The following is an 8,072-nucleotide window of genomic DNA, read 5'->3' on the forward strand; positions in this document are numbered from 1 at the left end:
TATAAAAACTTAATAAACAATAGAAATTCATTAGGAAAGTTTCAATTAGTACTAGAAATGAATGAATATGTAAACCTGCATAAATAATCCAACCAAAAAACGGTATGAGTTTGCTAAATACAGATTAAATCCAGTAGGTGGGCGAAAACTGGAGCAGGGCGAAAACTGGGTCCTCTACCCTATGAGTAATGTGTAATACTGCATCAGGAACTGGTGAATCTTCATCAGATTGCGGCAAATTTTCATTAGGCTCACATTTCTACACATTTTTTTACGTAATAATACTTAAAAAAAGGTAATACTCAACCTACCAAATTTTCAACCTTCCATAATTCAACATTTTTTAGTTACGTTAAAAATTCATAGATTAAATTCCGGGGTGACTTTGATGGTCATAGTTTTTCATGTTCAATTCATATTTAAGATGTTCAAACTTTATTTGTACGTTAAATGTACCATCACTAAAGTAGCTGATATAGTTTTTAAGAAAAAAATCAATGTTTATATTCAGTTAACTAAATATATAGGCTTTTAAACAAAAAAACATTTAAATTTTAGATAACATTGTTAAAAAGTCTGAATTTTGCCTGAAATGTTTAAAAACTAGTTTAGTTTATAAAATTATCGATTTATATTACACTTTATACTGAATTCGAAACAGGAATCAGAAGTTTTCACATTTTATACTGAATTCGAAACAGGAATCACAAGTTTTCACATTTTACATAAAATTTGTTCAACTGAAATGGCCTATAAATTTCGATTTATTTTTAATTGTGTTTTAAAAACATTTTTATCATTAACAAACTTGTTTAACCTTCTTCTAGTGGAAAATTGTGCAAAGAATCCGAAAATGCATTCCGTTTTCCGATTCAAAATCATGAAATTCATGACACTTTGAGAAGTTTTAAAAAATAACTTTCATCAACATTTTCTTAACTATAGTTAACTAACTTTTTGAACTTTTCAAAATTGTATGAATTTTAGTTTAGTAAGTTGAATTTTGGAATGTTGAAAATTTGGTAGGTTGAATATTACCTCTTTTTGCCTTTCTTACTAAAGAAAGGTATAGGTTTTACTTTACGGCTGGTTTTGAGTAATATTACATAAAAAATGTATAAAAATGTGAACCTGATGAATATTTATCAAAAACTGATGAAAATTCATCATTTTCTGGGGTAAAATTAATCATTTTTTTAGACCCAAAATCTGTCACCATTTCCTGATGAATATTACCATCATTTTTTTTTTGTGTATGATTCTAAATCATTCCTTACGTATTTTAATTGTACTTTTCATTTTGCAGCAAAATCGCAAACCTATCAAAGTGACCCCAGCATATGACATATTCATAAATGATAAATAACCATCTACAGGATTCTGAGGTAGGATTTTTTGAAATAAAGTAAAAATATTGGAATTTGGTATATTAATTGAAAATAAAGCATCATGCGTCTCCTGCAAAATGTACTGGAAATTCATTACCTTAGCAAATTTTTTTAAGAGTGATTTCAAAGTGATTTATTAAAAACAATTGTTTTAAAAATTGTTAGGAAAAAATCTATATTATTGCATTAGTTTATATTTTTTTTAGTTTTTTCACTATTTCTAAAAAGAGAACCTCATAAAAAAGTTTTTTAGTATTTTTTTGGAGTTGAATCCGTTGGATTCGAGGTCCTCAAACTCCGTACTTCTACATTACTTGTCCTTTTCAAATTTTGTTGTTCGGTGTTATTTTTCATCATGTTTCGATTGTTTAAATTTTTACACGGTAAATTTTATTTTTAACTAATTGTAATTATATTTTTACAAAAGGTTTATTCTCTCATTTGATCTGATTTTGGAAGGTGTGGTCAACATAAAATTAAAGTTGCATTGTTAATTTGATTATGGTTAACCAATGTAAATTTTCTTGAAAATTTTTTGTTGGCGTCGAACTATCAAAAATTGATCGCGGTGGAACACGATGGATACTATTCTACCATAGTTTTTTGTGTGATCAATGTGGTAAATGCTTTGATGAATTTTTGACAGTTCGAAACATTTCAAGAAAATTTACCGCGGTTAACCAAAATCAAAATAACAATGTAACTCATGAATTTTCGTTTAAAAAAAGGCTAAAGTCAAAAAAATAGCCACTTTTAAATGAATTGATTTGATTTTTTCCTCTGCCATTGGTCGCCGGATGGTTCATCCACAGGAAACCTCATCACTGCAGTGGAGAAGGACACACATCCGACGTACCGCTGCAAAGTTCAACATCGTTGGACCAGGATAGTCTCGTCCTAGAGATTGTCATCTGGCAAGCCAACCCGCCTAGCGGAGAGATGAATGCTTACACAAAGTTTCCCGTGTGCAAACACAATGCAAACTAACAATGAATGCGGGTCGGGAAATGAGTCGCGCGCACTCAAGGTAAAAAAAAGGTGAATGAGAGGGAAAATTATTATTTCTATAGAATTTTCCGCCACGGCCACCGGGATGACGTGACGATCATGGTTTGACCTATTAAAAATCTGCCAAGTATTCAATCACATTATTGTGGACATTGTTTTGCGTGAGCTCGCGATTATTATTGTGCGTGCGGCGGAAATGATGGCCCTGATCGGAAACGCAATTAACGAGAGAGAGAAAAAAATGGAAAATGGCTTACGTGAGCAACCAGGCGACTTCATCGAATTTAGAAATAACAAATTGTAACGCTCGAAAGAAAAGTTTGTACGCTTTTCCAATTTTTTCCCACTTCATATTGGATGCTTCCAAGTAAGAGCTCCTTACTTCCAACTCTATTTGCTGCCAATATTTGCTCTGTCGATCACAATTGCTGAGCTGTCGCGCGCACGAACAAACGAAACGGGGTTTTCCACTCTGCGCATTTTCGTCAATTTATCCTCCCACCCCTCCTCCAAACCTCGTAAATTCATACTTTATTTAGGGATAAACGAAGCGCAAATCGTTATGCAAATTTCTTGCGCAAATATGTTTGAGTGTGTGTCCTCCATCGGTTCGTTTTGGATTTGAAAATATGTTTTAAACACATCGTGGGAAATATGTGCCATGTGTTTGCTTGCTCACAGCAATTATCAATGATGATAGATCTGATGAGGTTGATTTATTGTGTGTTTCAATTTTGATGAGATAATGTTTTTGACCTGAGCATAAGTTTTTTTTCGATTGTTATAATTTATCTATTTTTACTTACTCTAACTTACTTATACCACCTATGTGGTGATAACAACATGTTATCATTCCGTATCCGATTAGGTTCATATTTGTCATGGAAATTCCTTGGCCAAAATTATAAGACATTTTTAAAACATGAAAACATTGTCTCGAAAGTCTCGGGACCAAGGGTCACAGCCGAAAATATTTATCTATGATTTTTCAGAATGGTTTAAGTAACATATCCAAAAAAGATAAATTTTGTGGATTAACAGGATTCTAGGACACGAGCTTTTAAAAATTATGTCGAAATTTGGTACGCTTTTTTATTTATTTAATTCAGATTTTCTTTTCCATGTACATTTATTCAGTTAAATCTGGATGTTCTGTTTGATCTGGATGCTGTTGGTTTGATCTGAAATCACTGTACACCAAAATCACTAAAGGGTTCATTGCTTGTAGGGTTACGTTGAGAAAGTACAAAATAAATTGAGGCAGTGTTGCCAGATCTTAAAGTTTCTAGATTAATTTGAATGTTTTTTTGATAACCTATCCTACGATTTTAAAATCACGATATTGATTTCTAGCCCCTTATCTGACAGTCGGAAACTTATATGAGAAAAGAATTTTTTCACACAATATCTTATTAGAGGATTTATTTCAGCAACCAGAATATTTCTTGGCAAAGTTTCCTCATATGTCATATGTCAGTGGGAGTGACATTGGGTCTGGGGGTGAGATTGGGTCAAAGTGATTTTTTACGGATTTTCATATTTCTCAGGTTCTTCTCAATGAAACTAAATTATGTTAAAAGGGTTGTATAGGGGACATCTTAAGATGACTTCGCTGATAAAAAATCGTTCCTAGGACAAATCTTGTTATTTTGGCAGTTGTCTAAAGTTGAGGTACGTTTTTGGCCAAAAATGACCGCTCGAGAAATCATTTTTCTAATATTTTTGTTGGAATCGCTCAAAAACTACCCAAATGTTTGAAAATCTCTACTTCAAACATTGTAGCATGTCAATACGATTCCCTCGAACAAGAAACACTGTTGCATGACTTGTTTTTACCATATCGTTGTATTTGAGCATCATTTTAGTTTCATTTGACCAATTTTAATCAATTTTCAAATTATTGGCATTTAAGGTAGTTTTCATCAAAATCCACCATATTTTTGGAAAATGTTGGTAAACTATTTAAGAACAAATCAACGTTGAAAGATTTTCGATGTTATTTAAATTGTTTTTGTTATTGAGAAATTACGAGAGGTGTATCATTTTTTGACCCATAGTCACCCCAACTGACGATAGTTTTAGTTTTCGCCTGAAAGTGCCTTATGCTTGATACGGTACATTTTTTGTTTGAACGAACCGATGATGTAAAATTGTACACACTAAAAAATTATGAATATTACATTAAACGGAATTGCCAATCTGACGTAATTTTTCATCATGTAAATCAGTTCACGATGTAAAATTACGTGTGTTTTGCTCCAAAATCGCTAAATATCAAAGAAAAACTATGAAGTCACCAACACACCTAAGAACACCTAATAATAAATCAATATTAACTTAATTTCCCATCTAATAAGATGCACATAGTTGGAGCGTGTTTTTTGATGTAATATTCTGTGTAATTTGACTCAATTTCCCGTACTCTTGATGCTTCTCGCTTGACCGTGCAACGCGACGGTCGCCATGTTGATTGTTGTGTTTGCGATCTTTGCAGAATTGTAAGCCACCATGTGTCTTAATTTTGTTTGATTTGGCCGGGAATTTCATCATTTTTTAATTGAGCAGACATATTGAACGATAGCAAAGGTAGGTGGGAGTATTGTGTGCGAAATATCCAGGAATATAACAGGTGTTCTTTTTGGTTTCAGGCCATTTTATCAACAACAAAAAACCCTTTGTTAAAAGACCTGCTGGACGGTGAAATGTTCCAGATCAGTTCGTGTCACGACCACTTTTTGAAGCGCCTAGAACCGTGGTATCCTACAGGATTTGGCCAAGACCCAAGAGAAGCGGAAGTGAACGGTTACTGGTGCCACCGTACACATTAAAAGTGGTCCTGATTCCTTCTGAAATGCGTGGCAAGCTCGAAGAATCGTGACATGCCCAGGTGGAGAAGCTTCAGGACCACTTAAAGATCCGGAACCAGAAGCAGCATGGGAATAACTTTGTGGCCAAATTGCTTTACTTCGTTCGCTGAAAGATGGCCAGTTTCGGGTTTTGCAAGCCGTCAAGGAAGTGAGTTCATCGAAACCGGAACCGGAGAGCTAGAAGGAACCAGGCCAAGTGATGGTCAAGTGTCGCGAAAATCATGAAAAATAATTATTTTTATTTTGATAATGTGTAAATAAATGATTAAGTTCAATATTAATGTATTTTCTCTTTCTAATAAGAATAATTCAATTCTAATAGGCATTGTTTCCAACCAAAATGACGTTTAGTGTAATTTTACACGACCATATCGACTGATGGTTGGCTCATGTAATATTCAAATCAGATGTAATTTTCTGTCTTATACGACGCTCCAGTTATGTGCATCGAAAAGACAGAAAATTACACGATTTTTTCGAAGTGTGTACTATCCAAACAAGAAATACAATGCTTAAAATCACTGAAGAATTTACGGGAATTGTAGAGTATCACACCATAGCTTCAGGAGGTATTAGACTGTGACAAACAAACAAACTCGCACTGTTTGACAGTTTGTCTGCTTTGTTTGTTTGCCTGCATTGGTTTGCAGAGACGTCAGCCTGCATACATTTTGCTTTGTTTGCGAGTTTGGCAAACACGAAAAAGTGCGAGTTTGTTTGTCGTAGTCTAATACCTTCTTTTAATGATTACAACTGACCATTTTTTCGAAAATTATCTCACTTGACAGTAAATTTGTGCTTCTATCACTTATGAAAGTTTCAACAATATATTTTATGATTCGACAGGCTTCGATTGTTTTGAAGCGTGGGCTTGATATTTTTTGTTTTAATATTTTGAAAATTTTGGCCTGGTTTTTTTTAATTTCTTTTCCACATTTTCAAGATTGATCTCAATTGAACAAAATCTGCATTTAAGATTAAAGATAAACTATTTACCAATTCTTAAAGTTAATTTATTGGTGAGAATTAAAACAGGACCTCTAGAAATGGCGTTTTTTATATCCAGAACTATCGCCTGGATTAGCAAGGGCACGAAACAACGAATAATTAAGAAAATGCAATCAAGCTGTTACATTTCCATTCGTTTCGTTTCTTTCTTCAAAGAAGGACCAACTCAGGCTTGAAAGACGCCCATCCCAGCAAACTCACCTTAATCGGAGAACCTGTGAAGAGTGGCTATAAATAAAGAATCTTCCGAGGGAGGAGGCTCAGAAATAGCAGATAAGTTGCTAAAGAATTCGACGGCATTCTAAGGCAATGAGTTGGACCGTGCTGGAGAGAAGTTGTAGCATTATCTTTCGGCTGACGTGAACTTATTATTTGGCAGGCTAAAATTAGATTTCCAGCAGTTTTGGCGTCATGATAAACTAAACTGATGAAATTTTCTGGAGATTATATTCTTTCAATAAAAAGCTTATTTCGAAAGTCGGGTTTTTGAACTGATTGTAAACAAATACATTTTTAAGATAGAAAAACACCTTTAATCCCACCGTGTCACTTTAGTGTGCTCGATGCTCTCAATTTCACGAAAATTACATCTCACAAATTTAGGGAACGCCGTTTGTCGTTCGGCGAACGGTCTCGGCTCGTCACTTTAAAGTTTAATTGAAGTTTAATTAATTTGCAGATAGCGACTTCTCGTTGAACTGGTCCCTCCTTGCCCCTAATCAATTAAATTCAATTTGGTCTAAATGAAAGTGTAATTTGTTACCAATGTTTGGAAGCATAATTGAAACCTTTGAAATTGAATCATTGCATTTGGTGAGTGGAATTTAAAGTTTGAAGACTTTTACGCTAACTTTTCAATAGCCCGCAATGTGACTTCGTTAATGTGGGAATTAATCAATGTCACATGGTTGATCTCTTGACTCGTTCAGCTAATTTGTTTGTTTATAAGTAGGGAGTGTTCCTTTTGAGGCAGGAGCTGCCGTGGCTGACTGGTTACGGTGTTCGCTTTCTAAGTGAATGGTTCTGGGTTCGATGCCCATCTACTCCCAACGAGAAAGTTAAGAACATAGAAATCTGAAATGATGAATATGAACGAAAAATCAAAGTCGCTCGAGGCGCGGTTCGATCCCCCGTCCTTTGGATTGGTAAGCAAAAATGCTAACCACTACGCCATGACGACTTGGTGAGCGTAGACTGGAATTAGGAATACTGTTACAGAGAGCGAGTTGTGGCGCTATAACCACGGCAAATAGTGTCCAGGGCATTCGTGGAAATACAATGTCCCATCCCAGAGGGTCCCGGAGTACCAAACATTCTTAGCATGGTGCTCCCAACGAATACAACCAATATCTCGGAGCGTATGGTGGTGTGTCCCCACGCTTCTTCCTCCCCTGTCGATTCAGAATTGTGTTGTTGTTCGAACACTCAGTGCTCAAACTCAACCCAATAGGGGGATGGCGTCGCTATTTTTAGACTACGTTTTCCACTTTTTCTCATCGAAACCGACTACATTATCGACTTCATTTTGCTGGGCGAGATAGGAAGCCGTCTATTTTTAGACGATGACTCAGCACTTTTCCACTCTTGCGCATAAAAAAACCAGGTGGCAGCACGATGCAACGCCACGTCCCTATTACGAGTCATCTCTGCGATACGGCTTTACGCAGTAGGCCTGGCCGCTTTAACGCTTGTGATGTTTCAATGCATTTCTAATGCAATGGCGCACTACAAACGTTAATAAATGACAAGAAGAGTGCTAGGCGTCATCTAACCTAAGGCACTCTCCAGGATCCCTTCGCAA

The 8,072-nt window shown here is 35.3% G+C and overlaps 1 long non-coding RNA gene across 1 annotated transcript; it reads left to right on the forward strand.

Moving 5' to 3' along the window:
• Positions 1–4,555: 4,555 nt before the first annotated feature.
• Positions 4,556–5,540, forward strand: LOC120420118 (uncharacterized). Its single transcript, XR_005605821.2, has 2 exons — positions 4,556–4,982; positions 5,045–5,540. It is a non-coding gene; the product is annotated as an uncharacterized LOC120420118 (long non-coding RNA).
• Positions 5,541–8,072: the final 2,532 nt, after the last annotated feature.

Source organism: Culex pipiens, chromosome 2 (assembly GCF_016801865.2).
Source record: "Culex pipiens pallens isolate TS chromosome 2, TS_CPP_V2, whole genome shotgun sequence".
Lineage (NCBI taxonomy): Eukaryota > Metazoa > Arthropoda > Insecta > Diptera > Culicidae > Culex > Culex pipiens.